Source organism: Nannobrachium achirus (assembly GCF_963921795.1).
Source record: "Nannobrachium achirus genome assembly, chromosome: 23".
In the NCBI taxonomy this organism is placed as follows: domain Eukaryota; kingdom Metazoa; phylum Chordata; class Actinopteri; order Myctophiformes; family Myctophidae; genus Nannobrachium; species Nannobrachium achirus.
In genome coordinates, this window is record NC_137830.1 from 49,462,881 (window position 1) to 49,485,794 (window position 22,914).

Here is a 22,914-nt window from a genome sequence, read left to right on the forward strand (position 1 = left end):
CTATATGAAATGGAAAGGTAATTAGACCCTTAAAATTGCCACATACAAGGCACACATACTTGGTTTCCATACAATCAATTATTTGCACTGCAAAACTATTCGATATCAATTACCGCATTTTAAAACTATACGATACGATACGATACGATACAAAGCCAAAACGGTACGATATTTTGCTTTTGCAAACGATATAGTAGATCATTACAAATTAAAATAGATTTTTCGATTCAGTTACTATATCGTTAAACCCGTAGTTTCACCCATTTCAACCAAAACAAAACTAAATTGATATCAATCCTGCTCCTTTTTCCCCAAACCTCTCTCTCTCTCACTCCATTCTCTCTGCAGCCAGACACATTTATAATCTCTGTTTACTGATTAAGTGTGTGTGTGTGTGCGTGCACACGCGTGCGTGCGTGCGTGCGTGCGTGCGTGCGTGCGTGCGTGCGTGCGTGCGTGCGTGCGTGCTTATGTAAATATAGATAGACAAAATGTAAGCACATGCAAACACTGAAGAAAGAGCATCGGAAGATAAGCTCCACAGAACATCCTTGTCACAGAGATCAGGATAGTGTGTGTGTGTGTGTGTGTGTGTGTGTGTGTGTGTGTGTGTGTGTGTGTGTGTGTGTGTGTGTGTGTGTGTGTGTGTGGGCTTCAAAAGCTTAGTGATTCATGAATACTTGCAGATTAATGAGATTAATGAGCTTTAAATGGCAAAGTGAATTTGTTATGTTCATGTACGTGTGTGTGTGTGCGTGTGTGTGTGTGTGTGTGTGTGTGTGTGTGTGTGTGTGTGTGTGTGTGTGTGGTAACCATGTGATACCATGCTTCGCCTTAGCCAAACTGAACATGTGTTTCATCATGTGCTCGATATGACCAGGAATTTCTCCCCGGCGACGAGGCATTACTCGGAATTTCCTGATAGCGTGCGCACGTGCACGCACACACACGGGCACGTGCACACATAGACATCAAAGGGGGCTTGGGCCCCTGCTCTTTTTAACCCGTCTGTAAAAAGTGCCCTCTCTCCAGACCATGAATGTAGTTTTCTCTATGGTGAAAGAAATTAAAATGCCCCCTCTTTCCGTGCCATACCTGAAGGCAGCATTCAAGAGAATTGCCTTGTCCAAACTGTCCTGAACTTGAATGCAGCATCTTATGTTGAAAGAATTGCCCTCTCTGTGTAGAAATCCATGCCGTTACGCCACATCTCCAGTATCACCTTTGTTATGCTTAGTTCAGTGTGGTATCAGGTACCGAAAATAGCCGACCTCCAAGCTCACAACACATTGCAGCGCAACACATTGTGAGCTTGGAGGTCTGCTATTTTCAATATTTTCATCAAAAGGCCCCCCTTTTCTTTTACTTATAATTTTTATCCCACGATGTTGTAACCCATTTTTCACCCTGCAGTGCCAATTGCCTATGTAATCCTGGGCTCTGCTCTCCCTCTGCCGTGCCTGGGGAGACAACGGACTGACCTCATGCTTCCTTCTATGCATGAGGAGCCCAAGTTGCTTCTTTTCACCTGACAGTGGAGATTTCCCTGGTTTGGACGTAGCGCGTGGAAGGAACACGTTATTATTCCAACCAGTTCCTTTCCCCTCCATCAGGCGCCCCGGCTGGCCAGGGGGAGGCATTATTGAGACCAGGATTACTGCATGTTTTTGTGATGGTATCAACCCTAGGAGACCCGAGGAGAACATGCAAGCTCCACACAGAAAGGCCCTATCGCCGACCCCACCTAGGGTGTGGGCGCTGATGACGCGGAGGGAGGAACACGCCCCCAGTGCCCATAGCGTCCCCCGGCGGGAATCGAACACAGGACCTTCTAGGTGTGAGGCGAAGCACTAAACCACTGCGCCACTGTGCCCCCCAAAAGGCCCTTTTTGAAATGTCAGCCCTGCCTCTCTAACATTCTCTGCACGTCCCTGCACACACACACGCACGCAAGCGCGCACGCACGCACGCACGCACGCACGCACGCGCGCGCGCACACACACACACACACACACACACACACACACACACACACACACACACACACACACACACACGCACGCAAGCGCGCACGCACGCACGCACGCACGCACGCACGCGCGCGCGCACACACACACACACACACACACACACACACACACACACACACACACACACACACACACACACACGCACACGCACGCGCGCACACACACAACACACACACACACGCGCACACACACACGCACACACTCACACACACAAATACAGAGGGACATTGCACCAGGCGGGTGCAAGACTTCATTAAACGCTGGATAAACCCTACAAAACAGTCGGCTTACAACGCATTCCTCTCTCTCTGTCTGTCTGTCTGTCTGTCTGTCTGTCTGTCTGTCTGTCTGTCTGTCTGTCCCTCCACAGAACAGCCTTATTACCTCCAGGCACGTGCACACATAGACATCAAAGGGGGCTTGAGCCCCTGCCCTTTTACCCGCCTGTAAAAAGTGTCCTCTCCAGACCATGAATGTAGTTTTTACTCTGGTGAAAGAAATGCAAATGCCCTGTTTCCATGCCATACCTGCCATCCCTGTCCTGTTCTGTCCCAGTGCTGGGGGCAGGGACGTGCTGGGCCCCTGATTCAGCCTGGGAAAAAGAGTTGGAGAGGCCCTCATTGCGCGCTATAGAGAGAGATCTCTCTCTATAGCGCTGCTGCTACTCAAAGATTTGCCATTTCAGATCATGACAAGTGACAAGCCAGTGGGCCAATTACTGTACATGAGTTATATTTCGTTGTTGTCGGGTTAAACCTTGTATGTCCAAAACCGTTTGTTTTGTATTTATCATTTTAAAAATGATTTAAAGTAGTGAAAACAGCCGATCTACAAGCACACCATTCCTCGCACCGCGAGGCGTTGTGTACTTCTAGATCTGCTGTTTTCACTACTTTTGTGCGACGGCCTTGTATGGTGAAGCAGGGCTTTGCTTTGCGAAAAGATTTACAAATTTGAAACTTGGAGATACAAGGTTTTCTGCCCGACAGTGACGATTTACTTTGTTGGCCGCCCAGCCCCCAAAATGGAACGAAGGCCTGGACCGGCAAGGGAATGAACTGGCCGTTCGGGAGTTGTCCCGCTTGTCCCAATGGCCAGCACGTCCCTGACGGTGGTGGTGGTGTCCCCATGACAGTTTGGAGCGGACTGCATCATGGGACCAAACATCTCTAAGCCCAGGGATTAAGACCTGACAATGACACTGCTACTGCTGCTGCTGCCACTGTGGTCTTTTCATGCCCCGGTATAAAAGCGACGCCCGTTATTTTAATCCCTGCCAGGAGAAGAGACTCTCGCATTCGTCTGTGCGTGCGCGCATGTATACTTAAAGGAGTAGTTCACCACTTTTCAACCTGTCTTCATATAATAGGTCCTCACTAATGTTCATGATAAAATATCACCATTTTTTTCTACTCAGTCCAAGTCTCCTATGAGAGCTGTGGGAAGTTCAGAATCCATCGTCTTGTGACATCATCATTTTCCAAAAAAAAAATGTATCAATATTTTTGAAAAAGATATTTAGATTTTTATTATCGCGAGAACAATGGCTTCCACTTTAACATTGCAACGTTTCAGGAATAGAAAGCCTGCAGTTTCTATAAGCTGGATTGGCAATCGATGATGTCACAAGACGTTGGGTTTCTGACCTGCCCACAGCCCTCCTCTGAGAAAAAAAAGCTATTTTTGAGTGAGGACCAATTATATGAACATAGGTTGAAAAGTGGTGGAGTGCCCCTTTAAAGGACAACTTTGTTTTTCTTACAACAAGGGTTCATATTTTAGATTTTAGGTTCATATTCTTTCTATCGTTTTTAACCAACTTGGCGAGTTTGATTTCAGTGGTTGGGGGCATGCGTACAAGTGGTGTCTTTTTAGACACAATAAGCCCATTCCCAAGTTTTCATTTAATTTGGTGAGGAAAAAGTATGTGATACTGTATTTGCCAGGTACTATCAAAACCTCCACCGGCTGTCTGTCACTCATGTCACATTTTTCCCCTACTCCTATCTCCGACACCGTTGCCCCTATCCATGCCAAACTTTGCACACACACTCCTTGGCTGCCAAACCACAACCTCCACCCCTCATTTCTCACATGGCCCTCTTGAGGCAGATTCTTGCAAAACACATTTTTGAACACTCATACAGATGTTGCCCTAAAATCACACAAAGCGGTACACAGTATCTCTACAGTCATGTCATCAAAACATGCATCTGTCCCATTTAGCACGACCATCAATCAGGCCAATTTTTGCAAAACACATTTTTGGACACTGCTCATACAGATTTTGCCCTAGAATCACGCAAAGCGGTACACAGTATCTCTACAGTCATGTCATCAACATGGCAGGCCTATTTGTGTATACATGTGACCTGACGGTCGCTTTTCTCCCGATTAGGGAGTCTTACTGGTACTGTATTTGCCTTGATATGTACTGGAGTAGAAGTAAAAGTACCTTCAAAATTGTACTTGAGTACAGTACTTGAGTAAATGTAATTTGTTACTTTACACCACTGCCTTTATCACAAAATAATGCATGACACGTATTTCATACACACACAAAAACAGCCAGCGGGAAATTAATGAATTGAAATGAAATTAATTCTGGTGGTGAAATTAATTAATTAGGTGCTATAATAAAACGGTGCATGTTTCATCCTGAATGAGAGAGATGACGCCCAGGGGGCACTGCGCACGAGAGCGCCACCTACAGGGCGGTCACGGAGTAGTACAGGGGGTCCGACCGGGACCCCTAGGGGGTCCTCAGAGTTACTACAGGGGGTCCTCCAAATCTTTGTGTGATAGAAACCTTTTTTCCCCCCTACACTAACCACTTGAACCCAATTAGTAGTATCCCTATTCTGTGTGGAACATTAGCCAAAAATAGCCGATCTACAAGCTCACAACGCCTCGCCCCTGCGAAGCTTTGTGAGCTTGTAGATCTGCTATTCTCGGCAAGGAGGTTTGGTGCAGAGAGAAAAGAAGAGCAGACTAAGTATTGACGATTCAAGTAGATCAATGTCTAAACATAAACATTAATCCAACAACCTACACTGATGATAGAGCTGTAAAACAAGTCTAAGCTGTCTCAGAAATCTATGAAAATGTTTAATCGCAACACAATTTTATACAAACAAATTGGTGGTCCCTGCTTCATATCTCTCTCAGCTAAGGGGTCCTTGGCCTGAAAACGTTGAAGACCCCTGGAGTAGTGAGTAAGTGCATCAAAAATACTAGCGTGGTGTTTTTTTTTTTCTGATGATGGAAGAGAGAGAGACAGAGACAGAGAGAGAGAGAGAGAGAGAGAGAGAGAGAGAGAGAGAGAGAGAGAGAGAGAGAGAGAGAGACAGAGAGAGAGAGAGAGAGAGAGAGACAGAGAGAGAGATGTTTACCGTTTGTGTGGGTGGAAGTGGATTAATCCACCTGCAGGTGGAAATTCGGTGACCTTCAATAATACATCAATGGTGTGTGCGTGTGTGTGTGTGTGTGTGTGTGTGTGTGTGTGTGTGTGTGTGTGTGTGTGTGTGTGTGCGTGCGTGCGTGCGTGCGCGTGTGCGTGTGCGTGTGTGTGTGTGTGTGTGTGTGTGTGTACGCCAGTGTGCGTTTGTGCGCGCTCACCTGTGGGCGGATGACTCTCTCGATGTTCTTCAGGGCCGTGTCGGGGGAGGGGGGGGAGCAGTCTGGAGTGGGGCCCGTGGGGCTGCTGTTGCCATGGTTACCATGCTCCCCCTCACCCACGCTCACATGGGGCGAGAGACCTTGGAGAGAGACAGAGAGAGAGAGAGAGAGAGAGAGAGAGAGAAGATTTTTTATTTTACATTTTAAAAATATATACAGTAAGTTTTCCTAACCTGTGGGCCTCCAAATATTGCCATTTATAAAACATCTCATGGTATTTCTTCTTATACATTTCAGCTCAGAATAACCACACCAACTTAGATTCACCGTACCATTTTTTTAACCCTTACACTGCAGAACCAGTAGTAACAGCTAAACACCTAGAATGAACACAGAACAGGGAGCTGCACCTCTGGGACAACCCTATCTTATTTTATTGTTGTTTAGGACACGATCAACACAATCCAGAGTTATTTTTTGTGTTCAGTCTGTTTTTCTTAGATATTTTAGTATTTCAGCATGTACTAGTGATGCATTTTGCATCATCAGTGATGCATTTTGCATCATCAGTGATGCGTTTTGCATCATATGATGCAAAATGCATCATTAGTACATGCTGAAATACTAAAATATCTCAAGGATTGTGTTGATCGTGTCCTAAACAACAATAAAATAAGATAGGGTTGTCCCAGAGGTGAAGTGGCCCTTTAAATAGTAACAAAGAAACTGCCAGCTTATTAGATTCTGAAAAGACATATTTAGCCACTTGTATGCATGCCCCCCCCCACTGAAATCACTTGTATGCATGCCCCCCCCCACTGAAATCACTTGTATGCATGGCCCCACCCACTGAAATCAAAAACATAAAATCACTAAAACAATAGAAAGAAGTAAATGAAAACACCCACCCACCCACCCACCCACACACACACACACACACACACACACACACACACACACACACACACACACACACACACACACACACACACACACACACACACACACACACACACACACACACACACACACACACACACACACAATGGACACCACCGCTCGGTTCACACTGTTTGTAGATGTCATGAATCGAAATCTACAAACTAACTAGTAACTAACGTTTTCAAATAATTGTGGTGGAGTAAAAAAGTTTGTATTTTGATAATTGGCTTAAAATTGTACTTCAGACAAATTTGCAGAAGAAAATTTGCCCTCTGCAGATTTGGTCTGGCAGCGCTCAGTTGTGATTGGATTTCACTCCCTCCGAAGTAGTGAGGGACCAATCAGGGGCCACTGTGCAAATATGGGGCTCACAATGCCTCAGAGCGCGAGGCATTGTGAGCCTGTAGATCCTCTATTTTTGGCTTAAGTTCTCAGAATAAAGGTAACACTAGGGTTCAAGTGGTTAACATAATTAAGAAGGACAAAACTTTCTTATCACACAAAGAGTTGGAGGACCCCCTGTAGTAACTCTGAGGACCCCCTATAGTAACTCTGAGGACACCCTGTTGAAGACCCCTGTTCTATACTAATACTGTATACATCTACGCTGTTGTATTAGTCTGAGGTACAGTACTGTACTTGAGTAAATGTACTTAGTTACTTCACACCACTGCTCTCTCAGTAGGAGTGACAGAACGAGCCGGTTTGAACCGGTCTGTCACCGACACAACGAGCCACCTGAGACCTGTTTTAGACTGGAAGCTTCTGACAGTGAAGAGCTGGAAATGCACTCGCAAAATAGAAAAAGAAAAAGTGGTAAAATTAGACTAGTCCAGCCGTTTCTATTTTAGTTTAACCACAGGGACTGGAGGGTCTGTACCTTCCCTGTGGAACTACAACTAACCTGGACAGCTGGGTGCACACAGACCTGTAATTGGGTGTATTATTATAAGTCTATGCCCTTACTTTTATTTACTAATAAAAAATCACACCCGTGTGAACTGAGCGGTGGTTGTGTGTGTGTGTGTGTGTGTGTGTGTGTGTGTGTGTGTGTGTGTGTGTGTGTGTGTGTGTGTGTGTGTGTGTGTGTGTGTGTGTGTGTGTGCGTGCGTGTGTGTGTGTGTGCGTGTGTGTGAGAGAGAGAGAGAATATTGCAGTTGATGCTCAGACTAGACTCAAGAGCACCCTCTCTGGTCACTGAGTGGTAGTTCAGGCTACATACACACATACATACACGGATACATACACGGATACACACACGGCCATGCTATGGAGCGGTCTACCACCGCTCAAAAAAAACAGGACTTTAAGCGGTACACATAGATATAATTTTCATGAAAAAAAAAACAATAACAAAATAAAACAATTCAAAATGAAATATACATCCACGGAACTTTTAAAGAACTTGAATGATATAATCATTCTCATCATTTTGTAGGTACATCAAAACAAAAGCAAAGAAATCACTCCAGAATTCTGCAGGCCCGTAAACTGAGGGCAGCCACAATGCTATGTTTTCATTGGGTACGCATTGGTTTTTAACCTATGATATGCTGGTAAGACAGCCATCGCTTTAGAATGTCACAGACTACATGATTACGGCCTGTTACCGTCAAGTGACGAGGAAATAACAACCCTCATGCCATAGAGGTTGCAAAATCTAGACGCCGAATTTTGCCTAGTGCCCCTTTAATGCCACATGTGAGAGAACTGAGATGTGGAAGTCAGGGTGCAACTCAACTACAATTGACAGTGAATAAATACTCAAATCCTTAAGCCTCGATCAGAGTCGGGTCCGCGGTGGAAGGCTATCCACCGCGGTGTAGTGCGGTGTAGTCATAACACTACAGCGTTAACGCTCAAAAAGACTACACCGCACTACACCGCGGTGGATAGCCTTCCACCGCGGACTCTGATCGAGGCTTTAGAGTTCATTGAACTCTGAAGAGCGTAGAAAAACACGGGTCCATTTGGTTCCATGAGTTAAACTGGTACAGGTACTGTATGTCAGTGGTTCTCAACCTTTTAATGCCGCGACCCCCAAAATAATCATATTTTAACTGGGGACCCCCCTCCCTGACGAGCACTAAGAGTTGAGGCATTTTGTATAAAACGTTTTTACTGTGAAAATAGCAGATTTACACCCTGACGAGCACTAAGAGTTGAGGCATGTTGTATAAAACGGTTCTACTGTGAAAATAGCAGATCTACATGCTCACAATGCCTCGCAATGCGAGGCATTGTGAGCATGTAGAGCTGCAATTTTCACAATTTCTGCCTCTAATATTTGACAATTTGGCCAATGTTTAATTTGTCAATTTAGAGGCCTAAAATTGTCACTTTAGAAATGTGCATATACCCTCTATACACTTAAACGTTATGGTTGGTTTGTTTACCGTTGAGTGAGAAAACAGTGTTCCACATTAAGTTAGTCATCTGGGGACCCCCCAAAATAATGTGAGGACCCCCCTGGGGGTCCCGACCCACAGGTTGAGAACCACTGCTGTATGTCACCGTTACCCTAATACAGTTTGTGTAATCTCGGTAATCATGAATGCACTCCGGAAGTTTCATGACAAATCAGCAAATTGGATCTTAAAGTCACTTTGCCACTCCATTTGCCATTCAGTTTAAGCATGTGCATACCCTCCATACAGCCGTGCTTAGAGCCCTGCATGAATGTACAGTATACAGTACAATACGTCGCCACGAGAAAAAGATTCATACAGAGCTGAACAATTCTAAAAATGGAGTGTGACTAAGATAGGATGCTGCCTCTTACAACTGACAACCCTGCTCTGCCACAGACAACAGTCTGTTTGAAAATAATGACTTGACACAGTTCACACTCCTTCTAACCTGGCATACTCACTCACTGTACATGCCTGCATGCATGTACTGTATGTATGAGAGAGCACCAGGGACGTGCAGAGAAAGTTAGAGAGGCAGGGGCTGACATTTCTAAAAGGGCTTTGGGGAGAACATACTGAAAATAGCAGACCTCCAAGATCACAAATCGTTGTGCTGCGAGTTTGGAGGTTGGCTATTTGCGGTAACGGCATGGATTTCTACACAGAGATGCTGCATTCAAGTTTGTGCGTGTGTGCGTGTGTGTGTGTGTGTGTGTGTGTGTGTGTGTGTGTGTGTGTGTGTGTGTGTGTGTGTGTGTGTATCAAACTGGGAACCCTTTGGGAACCCTTTGTGCTCTAATGACGGTTTCTCTACCCCTGAGCTATGCCTATGTGCGTGCATGTGTGTCTGTGTGTGTGTGTGTGTGTGTGTGTGTGTGTGTGTGAGACGTTTGCGGTACAAAGCCGGACAGTGTTTGGACAGACACAGATAAGTCTCTGTCCACAGCAAAGGAAGGCCAGCTGTACTGCTTGTTAACGCACACACGCTGCACTGTGTGAGCTGTGGGATTTATCAACCCTTCTACTCTCTATGTAGGAGAGAGAGAATGGGGGAGAGAGAGAGGGGGGGAGAGAGATAGAGAGGGAGAGAGAGGATGAGAGAATGAGAGACAGAGAGAGACAGAGAGAGAGGAAAAAGGATAGAGCGCGAGAAAGAGAGGGAGTGATAAAGAGAAGGCCAAAGCTAATGTAAAGCAAGAGGAAAGAGACCAGTAAGACTCCCTAATCGGGAGATAAGCGACCGTCAGGTCGCAGCGTGATTTTAGGGCAAAATGTGTAGGAGCAGTGTCCAAAAATGTGGTTGAAAAAAATCGGCCTGATGGTGGCGCTATATGGGACATCCATATTGATGAGATTAGTGTAGACATACTGTGTACCGATTTGTGTGATTTTAGGGCAAAAATTGTAGGAGCAGTGTCCAAAAATGTGTTTTGCAAGAATCGGCCTCATGGTGGCGCTAGAAGAGGGCCATGTGAGAGATGAGGGGTGGGGTCTCCGCGCCGCCGAGGCGGACGAATAGGTACCGGCCCCGGCTCTCCCGGTCGCTCCTAGCCCGAGTTACGGCATTTTATGTGCGCTGCAGTGGCAGGGGGTCCTCCACTGGGGGCGCCACCACTTTTGCAGCCGTTCTGGAGCACCAGGAGTCGGTGGTCGCCGGGAATTCCCCGTGAGCAGCCCCGTTGGGGTGGTCATTTGGTCATTTTTGCACATTGGGTCATTTTTTACATCTGGGGGTCCCCCAGGGAGCTCCGGGGGTCCTTGGAGGTTGTAGTTAGGCAGGCAAGGAGTGTGTGTGCAAAATCTGGCATGGATTGGGTCAACGGTTGCGGAGATATGAGCAGGGAAAAAGTGTGACGTGTGACGTGTGACGGAGAGACAGACAGCCGGTGGAGGTTTTGGTAGTAAGTGCGACCTGACAGTCGCAATCAAATGTTATGGCCAAAAAATCTCTCTCTCTCTCTCTGTCTCTCTCTCTCTTTCTCTCTAGTCCAGGGTCTTCAATGTTTTCAGGCCAAGGACCCCTTAGTTGAGAGAGAGATGAAGCAGGGACCCCCACTACCTGTTCACAGAATCCAGATTGACAGCACAATTATCAGTGTAATTTGTGTTTTCAGATATTTAACCACTTGAACCGTCAATACTTAATAAACTTGACCTTTCACTTTGTACTTAGTCTGCTCTTTTTCCCCTCTACACCAAACCTCTTTGCCAAAAATAGCCGATCTACAAGCTCACAACGCCTCGCAGCGCAAGGCGTTGTGAGCTTGTAGATCTGCTATTTTTGGCTAAAGTTCTCAGAATATGGATGCTAGGGTTTAAGTGGTTAATATAAAAAAGGAGAAAAAAAGTTTATATCACACAAAGATTTGGAGGACCCCCTGTAGTAACTCTGAGGACGCCCTAGGGGTCCCCAACCCCCTGTTGAAGACCCCTGCTCTAGTCATACTACATACAGTACAGTTGCCTTCTCTCCAAGCTGTCACTTCTGACCATGCATTATGTAAGGTTATGTAAGGTTATGTAAGGTTCCCTTTTGCCTCTGCTTAGAACATGATCATTATTGTTTGTTCGTTAAGGATCCTAACCCTTAACCTTTAACCCTAACCCCCGTTCCATTGCTACATGCGACCCTACCGTGATTCCACCGGTGCAGTGCAGTCTCTCTCTCTTTGACTATTCACCAAAACAAAGATGGATTTAACACTCGGGTAACTGAAAAAAATCACTTCCACTCTGACTGTATTTATCAGTCAAATTGACAGGTAAATTCTCTCTCTTTTTGCCCAGGAGAACAACACCTCCTCCCCTGCTGCCAGTGGGGGTTCTATTGTCTGTTGTTCTATTGACAATAGAACCCCCGCTGGCAGCAGGGGGAGGAGGTGTTGTTCTCCTGGGCAAACAATGGAGAGAATTTACCTGTCAATTTGACTGATAAATGTAGTCAGAGTGGAATAATCTTATATTATTTCATACTTAGGAAACGTTTCAGAAAGGGGGAAAAAAAAACGAGAACATATGTCTTTAGGAAAAGTCATGGAAGGGGACATTTCTGAGAGTTATTGCACTTTGCAATCTCAAAATCAGCCAAAATGAGCGGTTAGTCACCCGTGTGTTAAAGTGGTGAAAGCCAACTCTCCTCTGTGGAAAGACTCTCAGGCCGGGGCCACACATTTAAGGCACATACTTTAGGCTTTACCTGGGGGGATGCGGGCGGGGGGGTAAAGCAGCATCCAATTCATTCCCTATAGAGCATCGCAGCGGAAGTGGTTTCCTGGTGCCACTTAATATTCCCCATTCATTTTCGCCATAGACTTTTACAAAAATATTTATAACAATTATGTTAAGCCTCGAACCAAGCCATCCAGGATGGAGGTGAATCAAGACCATGCAACCTTTGTTTCTATGAAAAGAACATTTTGAAAATCACTAAACAAAGGGTAGTTATTAAATGTAGTATATCAAATAATGTAATATTAAAATATGTTTTCACATAGAAACAAAGGTTGTATGGTCATGATTCACTGCCATCCTGGATGGCTTGGTTCGAGGCTTAACATAATTGTTATAAATATTTTTGTAAAAGTCTATGGCGAAAATGAATGGAGAATATTAAAGACAGGGTGAAATCAAAAACATGTTTTTCACACTTTTAGAGCATATCTGTAGTGATAATATGGCCATACCTAACACTAGATGCCAAAAAAATAGAAAATAAACAATTTTTGTGTAAATTTATATCAAAGGTCCCTAAATAGGCCATTCTTAATTACTTCCTGTGAACAGAAATTCAAAAAGTGATGACATCGACAGGTCCGCTTGCATATAAATGAACCTTTGATTACATTCACCTGTTTGTTTCCCATTGCTGGCTCCCATTACTCCCATTACTCAGATTTTAAATCCCATCGCCTGAAGGGCTGGTCCCCCCCGATTGGTTCAGAAACACACAGGCTTCCTTTTCAAACTGAAACTTCAAAATAAAATACCCAAAATAGTCATTTCATTGGGTCTTTAAGTGGCACCAGGAAACCACTTCCGCTGCGACGCTCTATGGAAGTCTGCATGTTTTGAAGAGGCAAGCTGGCTTGCTGACGTTTTCCAATTTCCCTTTACACCCCGACCGTCAATGGAGGGCCTTCAACATTTGTGAATAGCAGCTCTCTGGTGTGTTCAGTGGCTTTTCGTTTAGCCGTGGCGACGTGACGAGAGGAGAGAGAGAGAGAGACGAGGAGCGACGCGACGAGACGTCACGGCACATCTTTAGCCTCAGGGCAGCAGAACAGGGAGAAACATTCAATACAAGAAGAAGATGAACACACAAAAACACATCAAAGAGGCGCTGACACAGCAGAAGTCCTCCTGTGAATACCTGATGCACAGGGGCGTCACAAGGGGGGGGGAGTGGGACTGAGTTACCAGGGCCCAAGGTGGAGGGGCCTGGAATTATGTCATACTTTAGCTAGTGAAAAATAGCAGATATACAAGCATGCAGCGCGGCACTCGGGAGCTTGTAGATCTGCTATTTTTTTTTTTTTTAATAGTGAAAATGTGTGCAAATCTTTAAATATATGTATTTTTAAAGTGAACATTTGTAACTCAAATTTTGCTTCTGGGGAGTCCCTGGAAATACATATTTTGAGATGGAGGTCTGTGGGGCAAATACATATCATTTTGGGTGTCCTTCACGTGAAAAGGGTTAGGGTTAGGGTTTCAGAAAAGAAAAGCACAAGCTCGCGAGTTGTATATCTGCTATTTTTCAATAGTTAAAGCACAAAATAAAGCATAATAATGCGTTACCAGTCTAAATGGGAAGAACATTCATGGGGGGCCCGCAGTGAATCCTTGTACCCGGGGCCCCAGAATGTGGTGTGACACCCCTGCTGACGCATGCAATTACTCCGTCCTGGGGTTTATTTTATCACCAAAAAAACGAGACAGAGAAGGTCGGCATCAAAGCACTCTCTCTTGTATAAAGTAACAAGGCCATGTCATAAATGTAACTGTGGGGAAAATGTGTTCCAATAAATCCTGGATAAAGATAGAGCGATGTCATTTGACTCATTTCAACAGGGTGTGTCATGTCATAAAAACAACATGCTGGTGATTGACACACAAGCGACAGAGAGGTTCAATACATAGACTGTAAAAAATATGGAGGGTCGGAAGCTATTGGTTTCTGTGCTGCGAAAATGACACCTTTTTGTCCCTTGTTAAGCTCTGTCCAGACCGGCGAATTAGCGAAAGCGACGTGAATAAGCGAACCAAAAAGGCGAAGAATTTGCGATTCGCCTTTTTCCATACACACCAAAAAGCGACACGAATATGCGTATAATATTCGCTTAATTCGCCTAAATACGAGGGGTGATATCTGCCTGTAGCCACAGGAGAAACTTTCTCCTAGAGAGGAGAAGAAAGGAGAGAGAGGAGAGAGGAGAACGGACGGGGAAACAAATAAAACAATGGAAACTACATCCTCAAGTGATGATGACCTGGCCGTGGTTGTTAGCCTATTGAATAATGAAAAAGAAAAAGAAGAATAGAAGTATTCACGGGCGCAGACAACCCATCACATCACAGAAGAGACAACACGTGTTCACCGTTCCCCCTCCGCTCCGTTCCCCCACAGACAGGCAGCTCGCAGCAGCGGTGGTGTAAAGTAACTAGAAGTACATTTACTTGAGTAGCCTGTACTTATAGGTATTTGTACTTGAGTCCAATTCCCAGTACTTTCCTTCTACTCCACTACATTTCGGATCCTATTGTATTTAATACCCAGCGATTTATTTTAAAACATTAGTCTTTTTGCAGATATAGGCTAAATTAACAATAAAACATACATAAACCATGCTTTTACAGTTTTACCAGTAGACATTCAAGTACTTTTTCCAAGCAGCCACACCGACGAGAGACACGGAAAAGCAATGCAAAGGGAAGGTCCCTCGACCTTGCTCTCTCTCTCTCTTTAAGTAGGATAGATTTAATACAGAGAGAGAGAGAGGAGTTCACCCGCGAATGTTCGCTAAATTCGACACAAGGGCGAATAAAAAACAGACGCCTTTTCGCTTTTTTTAAATTCACGTTTGGTGTGGATGCTTCCATTGACTTTATAAGGTTTTAAACAAAAGGCGAGTTATACGCTAATTCGCTATTCGCCAATTCGCCCTCGGTATGTACGGACCTTAAGCGTTCCGCCATCATTGTAGAAATCAACGTTCATTGGTAGAAATGGTACCATCTCGAATGCTATTGGCTGCCAGCGTTCACGTGCAACCGCAGGGATACTTGGGAGAATGTGGTGTTGAGCTTCCCGAAAATAAAGCACACGAAGAAGAATCATCACAAACCTATGATCACAAGCCCCTCCTCCTGCTTTAACATCAATTATAACATAAATTGGACCATATTTTCACAAGATGCATATCATGGTGATTGAAACGAGGCTTTAAACTAGCGACAGGAACCATGTATTTATGACAATGTTTATTAACACAACTACTGCCTCTTAATCTGAAGGTTTGCTTGGTGCCTCGGTGCCACGCCGTTTCCTCCATAGGCCGCCGCTATTATTTTGAAGGGCCGGAAGGGGGTTGTTTTTGTTTTTTTGGATTATCACTTGACGGCAACGATTACGTCATCTAGTCACATGACAGTGTGAGCCCAGAAGAGAACATGGCTGCGCCCAGCTTTTGTGTACAGTTATGGAGAGTGGAGACCATCCTTTGTATAAGAATGTCCCTTTTGGAGAAAATGAAGTCTCTTTATGGGCCTCTCAATGGATTTACTATGGAGGATGTTAACTTCGCGTGCACGCCCGACGTGCGTTGTAAACAAATCGCGGACATTACCGATGCGGGCGGGACCGGAGCGACGTACAGTAAGTAATAATATCTTTACTGTATATACAGTAAGATTGACAGTCCTCGCCGTCAACGGCGCCATGGTATTAACCCTTTCACTGATGGTGAGCGTCGTCAAGGGCAGCAGAACAGTTAAGGTAAGAAAGGAGAAACAAATGGAATGCTATGGAGAACATGTTGCTTCTGGTACCAGAACAGCGCAACTAGCGGCCAATCATAGGAACTTTCAGTTCCGTGTTTGCTTCATTTTAAATCCGGACAACTGGCCCCCCCTGGTTCGATATCATAGAAAAAACCTTGTAGCTCCATAATTTGTCATTTCGATGTTTTTGAAAAATCAATGCCCGGCTTCACCGTACGAGAGTGTCGCACGAAAGCAGCCAAAACGTCCGATCTACAAGCTCACAACGCGTCACATTGTGTCGTGTGTGAGCTTATAGATCTGATATTCTGATCGTTGGGTTTTATAAATATTTAACAGACGAAAAGTATTAACAAGACAAAAAAATATATAAAAATCTTGGATCCATTCCAACACAATTTATTCTTATTTTTTCATTTGCCTGAAACGTAACGGTTTTGGACATCCAGCCAGTGTTGATTTCGTCGACTAAAACTATGACAAAAATATGTTAGGTCGACTGCGTTTTTTTCACTGACGAAAACGAAATAAAAACGTAATAAAAACTAAGCTGTGATGACTAAAACTAAGACAATTTCGTCAACAAAATAAAAACTAGACTAAAACCGACTTAGGAGAAGAGAGTCATTTTATGTTTGGTTGCTCTCAGGTGTTGCACGCTGAAAATAGCAGATCTACAAGCTCACAACACGTCGCAGCGCGACGCGTTGTGAGCTTGTAGATCGGCTATTTTCAGCACGCAACCAAGTGTAAAAGCAGTCATTATGATGCCATCAAGGCCTGCCAAAATACATTTCAGTTGACTAAATCAACTGTAGATTTAGTCGCCTAAGATCTTATGATATTTAGTCGACTAAAATTAGACTATGACTAAAACTTTTCAGGAGACTAAATTATGACTAAAACTAAAAGACATTTTATTCAAAAGACTATGACTAAAACGAAATCAAAATTTCCTGTCAAAAACAACACTGCATCCACCGGTTTTCCACCCGACAGTACAGACGTGCCGTTTCATCTCTTCAGTAAGTACTGATCTTTTCCTGAACATGTCCTGCAAAATGTATTTTTTTCCAAATGTTTCTGTCCCTGTTTTGCCTTTCAATGTTTATGGAGAATGGAATGTATTTTTGCAGAAACCCGCAAATGTCCAGAAACCACTCCAATCCCATTGAGAAGCAGAATCCACCTTAAATGTCCAGAAACCACTCCATTCCCATTGAGAAGCAGAATCCACCTTCATAGGTAGATTTAAACTTCAAAGTCAGAGAAGGTCATAAAAACAGCAAAAATGGCAGATCTACAAGCTCAATGTTCTGCCAATTCATTGGAAAATCTACTGCCTTGCCAACAGGGGCGTCACAAGGGGTAGGAAAGTGGGACTGAGTTACCAGGGCCCAAGGTGGAGGGGCCCTAGTAACTTTAGCTATTGAAAAATAGCAGATATACAAGCTCACAGCGCGGCACCAAGTGCCACGCTGCGAGCTTGTAGATCTGCTATTTTTGAAAAGTCGTGAAAATGTGCGCAAATCTTTGAATGTATGTATTTTTTAAGTGAACATTTGTAACTCAAATTTTGCTTCTGGGGGGTCCCTGGAACTAAATATTTTGAGATGGGGGGGTCCTTCACATGAAAAAGTTTGAGCATCACTGACATGGAAACATAGGTTTCTTGGCACACATTTTCACGATTTTTCAAAAATAGCAGATCTACAAGCTCGCAGCGCTGCACTCGGTGCCGCGCTGTGAGCTTGTATATCTGCTATTTTTCAATAGTTAACATTCATGGGGGGCCCGCAGTGAATCCTTGTACCCGGGGCCCAGAATTTGGTGTGACGCCCCTGCTTGCCAATGGCAGGACGTGTGGAGTTTTGAAATGGCTGTATACAGTATATCGTCACTGTCGGGCAGAAACCTCGTATCTCCAAGTTTCAAATTTGTAAATTCTTTCGCAAAGCAAAGCCCTGCTTCATCATACAAGGCCGTCGCACAAAAGTAGTGAAAACTGCCGCGCAACCGCGAGGCGTTGTGTTCTTGTAGATCTGCTGTTTTCACTAGTTTAAATCATTTTTAAAATGATAAATACAAAAGAAACGGTTTTGGACATACAAGGTTTCCACCCGACAACGACGATATGTATATGAAGCCATTCAAAAGAATATACAAAATATTCGCACACACACACACACACACACACACACACACACACACACACACACACACACACACACACACACACACACACACACACACACACACACACACACACACACACACACACACACACACACACACAGGTTTGCATAGCATCCAGTTGCACACGTCAGCGGTGTTTACCAGTTTGACGACAGTATGTGTTTATCTCGGGAGGAGTCGGTCGATAGCAGAAAGAGGAGGGAGGGAGGGAGGAAAAAAAAGGAGCATTTTTGCCGTGACCGCTTATTGGCACCGCTTTCTGTTTTCGGAGTCTCCGTTCCGCTCTATAAGGCACACATAGACATCAAAGGGGGCTTGAGCCCCTGCCCTTTTATCTGTCTGTAAAAAAAGTGCCCTCTCCAGACCATGAATGCAGTTTTCATGCAAATGCCCCTCTTTCCATGCCATACCTGAAGGCAGCATTCAAGAGAATTGCCTTGTCCAAACTCTCCTGACCTTGAATACAGCAGTGATGTTAATAGGTTTTCAAAGTAATGGGTCCCGGGACCCACAGGTGGTCATTCGAATGAGTCCCAGAAAAAAATTATGGGTCCCCAATTTGGGTCCCCATTTTATTTATTTTTTGCATTGTGAGCTTTTAGATCGGCTATTTATAAAATGTTTGCCTCTATCTTATATTATTTTACAATTAGGCTAATGTTTGGACATTTTTGATAGTATAGTTTTAGCTTGTTGATTACTTTGGTGCAATAATGGTCTTTTTTTTCTTTTCTTGGGGTAATAAAAAGGTAATTTTCTCAAGTACTGTACTTATAAGTACAATTTAAGGTACTTTTACTTTACTGGAGTATTTCCAATTTTAATTACTTTTACTTCTACTCCACTACATCTCAGAGGCAAATATTGTACTTATTCCACTACAATTATTTGAAAACTTTACTAGTTACTTTGAAAAGTATAGCCTACATAACCACTTCAGCCATGGCTATTTTCAAAGGATATTATTTGGTAACATGTGAGACAGAATAATTGTGCATAATGAGTACTTTTACTTTTAGTCCTAAGTGTAGCCTATACTGTTACTCAAGTACATTTTGAATTCCGGGCTTTTACTTGCAGTATAGATACTTTTACTTAAGTAAAACATTTGAGTATACTTGTCTCACCACTGTGTATGGAGAGACCACAGAGACGTAATACTATGAGAACGTGGAGCGCTCGGGAGAACGGCTGTTGTAAATCACAGATAATTAGTTTCTCCGCTTTGAAAATCAGACGTCTTTTTATGACTTAATGAGTTTATGACCCTCTGCCAGCCTCACTCTGTGCCTCAGAAGAGCAGCCACGGCAGTAGCTTTAGCATGTAGCTAAACGTAGCATCACATCACAGTGACAGAGAGAGCACGTTCATGCTGCTGCAGAGCGCGGTGGCTCCGCTGCATGCAGAAAGAGACAGACAGACAGACAGCAGGCAGTTTCTGGCGAGGATATTAATGAAACGAAATGCTGTTTGCGACACGTTCATTCCACGGGGACCCTGACCGCGACGCTATAAATTATTTTGCCAGTGTAGAGACGTCATGTTTCTGCGCCGCGCCTTACACGTTCTGTGGGGGATCACCTAACACGCTGTGCCACTATGGTCAGAGAGCGGCCCGGTGCTACGCTAAAACTCAGGCACCCATTGAATTCTGTGACCATCTACGGGCGCACAAAATGGCGTCGGTGGACGATAGAACGCACTGTCGTTAGTTCTATCGTCAGTTTTAAGACTTTCTACGCGGATTTCATTTATGTTAACGTAGGGGAAAGTAGCATGTCTTCACCCATGAATAATGGTGGCGTCTGTGGACTTTTTAAAATATTTTTTTTCGTGACGTGGTAAATTATTTTAACGTGATGCGTCCGTGGGACCCCAGGACAATGACATGAATGCGGCGTCTCTAGGCAACGTGAATGCGTCAGAGACGCGGGACGCGGGACGCGCACGTAATGACGTCACTGATACAGTGCATCTTATATTGAATGAATTGCCCTCTCTGTGTAGAAATCCATGCCGTTACGCCACATCTCCAGTATTCACTTGATTATGCTTAGTTCAGTGTGGTATCAACTCGAGCACTGAAAATAGCCGACCTCCAAGCTCACAACGCGTCATGCTGCAACACGTTGAAGGTCTGCTATTTTCGACATTTTCACCAAAAGGCCCTTTCAGAAATGTCAGCCCCTGCCCCTCTAACATTCTCTGCACGTCCCTGGGACTTGGCTTGGAGGCTTGCCCCGGCGCTATATCCATTTTTGTCTCCTGCATTCCTTTAAGATGTATAATTTGACACCCTCTGGGCTGTGTGCTATAGATCTTGGGCTGCAGCTGGATTATGCGCACGAGGGTGCCACGGATTACGGGGGAAAAGGAAGCATCTGTGTTATTTATTTTCGTGTGAAAGCCGGCAGTCTGCATGCACGGCGTGGGAAACGCCACGTGATTGGAATCTCATGCATGTTGTTTGCGTGCCGTGCACATGGCATGAGGCCGGTATGTTTTACAGGTCCTATATCGTCGTTGTCGGGTGGAAACCTTGTATACTCCAACTTTCAAATTTGTATGTTCTTTCGCAAAGTGAAGCCCTGCTTCATCGTACAAGGCCGTTGCACAAAAGTAGTGAAAACAGCAGATCTACAAGCACACAACGCCTCGCAGTGCGAGGCGTTGTGTGCTTGTAGATCGTCTGTTTTCACTAGTTTAAATCATTTTTAAAATGAAAAATTTTAAACGAACGGTTTTGGACATACAAGGTTTTCACCCGACAACAACGATATGGTATATGGGGATGCAAATGGAGATAAGAAATGCATGGGCTGAACTGTGGGAAAGGAATGGGGATGAGAGAGACAGACAGACAGACAGACAGACAGACAGAGAGACATGAGATAATCCAAGATCCAAGAATCCTATTCTGAAAACCAAAACAGTTTGAGCTCAGAATGAGGGACGTAACCATAGACTGTAAAGAAAATATGGACGAAGCGAAGCCATTGGTTTCTATGCTGCCAAAATGAAGTTTTTTTGTCCCTTGTATGGGTGTCGCCATCATTGTTTGAATGGTACCCCAGGAATCATAAGGAATGCTTTTGGCTGCCAACGGTCACGTGGAACCGCAGGGATACATGGGAGAATGTGGTGTTGAGCCTCCCGAAATAAAGCACACGAAGAAGAACACAGCCGGCTGGTATCAGTTTAGTTGGCCACGCCCCCCGCAACTTTATCATCAATTTGAACATAAATGGGACCATATTTGCACAAAACGCATATCATGGTAATTTTCACTAGCGAAAGGAACCATAAAGTATTTATGACAACGTTTATTAAGGTTAGAAAATCAAAGGGGAAAACGAATGGGGTCCAATGTAGACACATTCTTTTTGGTACCTCGCGGGGGGAAAACAGCGCAACTAGCGGCCAAACATAAGAAGTTTTCGGATTCGTTTTAAATCGGCGGAACTATGCCCCTGGACGTAACAAGGTAGAGGTTATTTATTGTTTCCCAAACACTGGGTCGCGACCCATTTGTGGGTCACAGACACATTTTTATGGGTCCCTTAATTTTTGGTTTCCTACTTTTTATTATTATTATCATCATTATTTCAAAACATTTTCAAAAGGAACTGCAGTAGGGACTAAACTGGTCTCTGGTGTGTTTAGGGATGAGAATGGAGAAACCGGTTCCCGATGGATCGATTCCTTGGAATCGTTAGCCAAAGTCCTTAACGATTCCGCTATCGATGCCTGCAATTGCGATGCGCGATGACAGCACACACGCGACACGCTGCCTTGTTTTGTTGAGACCGCAGCAACATCTAAGCAGAGATGTTCTAAAGTCTGGCTGTATTTCACGAGGATGTGGGGCGATAGCTCAGGGGTAGAGAAACCGTTATTAGAGCACGAAGGGTTCCCGAAGGGTTCCCAGTTCGAATCCGGGCTCCCCCTGAGTTAATGTCGAAGGGTCCTTGAGCAAGACTCTGAACCCCTAGTTGCTCCCGGTGAGCAGGTTGGTGCCTTGCATGGTTTCCTCCGCCACCGGTGAATGTGTGCGTGAATGGGTGACTGTAATGCACAATCTATGTAAAGCGCCTTGGATAAAAGCGCTATATATGCACCATTTACCATTTATGTGCATGTTAATGTCACAATGTCATTGGCTGCACCAGTGTGCTATGCTCGTTTTGATATGAGATGTCATGTTTCCTAGTTCAGTTAGACTCCTGTGTCCGAGCAAGAGATTGCCCTAAAAAGTTTGTTTTGCAAGCCGCCGCCTCCCACGTTCTGACTGCCGTCATTACAAAACGAGCTGCATGTCCAATGTGCTCCGTGTTTGCTAAATGCTCCCCTTTAAATACCATGTGCAAGAAAGAAAAGCGTGTAAATCCGTTGATTCAAACTATAGAAGACAGTGCCTCTGCTTTAGCTGTACAGCAGCAGCTCCGCAAGGAAGCACAAGCAGCCGACGTTGGATTCAGTACACTGTCAAAAATACGTTGTGCCTTCACGTTCTGAGCACTGCGAAATCGGGACGTTGGATTGAGCACACTGTAAAAAATAACAATAAAACAAATAAATAAATACTACAAAAAGAAGAAAATGACAGGAGGAGCATAAGGAGGGGAGGAGGTAGAAACTAGAAACACCATTGGCCACTAATTCTGAATATCATATAAAAACATAAAAACGAACATTTATGTTAAATTAACCCATCTGC

At 44.4% G+C, this 22,914-nt stretch overlaps 1 pseudogene across 1 annotated transcript in view; it reads right to left on the reverse strand.

Annotated features, from left to right (window-relative positions):
- Window positions 1–22,914, reverse strand: part of LOC308308959 (ankyrin repeat and sterile alpha motif domain-containing protein 1B-like) — a 376,529-nt pseudogene that overhangs the window by 67,275 nt on the left and 286,340 nt on the right. Inside the window, exon 12 of the transcript XR_013963389.1 lies at window positions 5,649–5,788. The product of XR_013963389.1 is annotated as an ankyrin repeat and sterile alpha motif domain-containing protein 1B-like (transcript). The remainder of the gene's footprint in view (window positions 1–5,648; window positions 5,789–22,914) is intronic.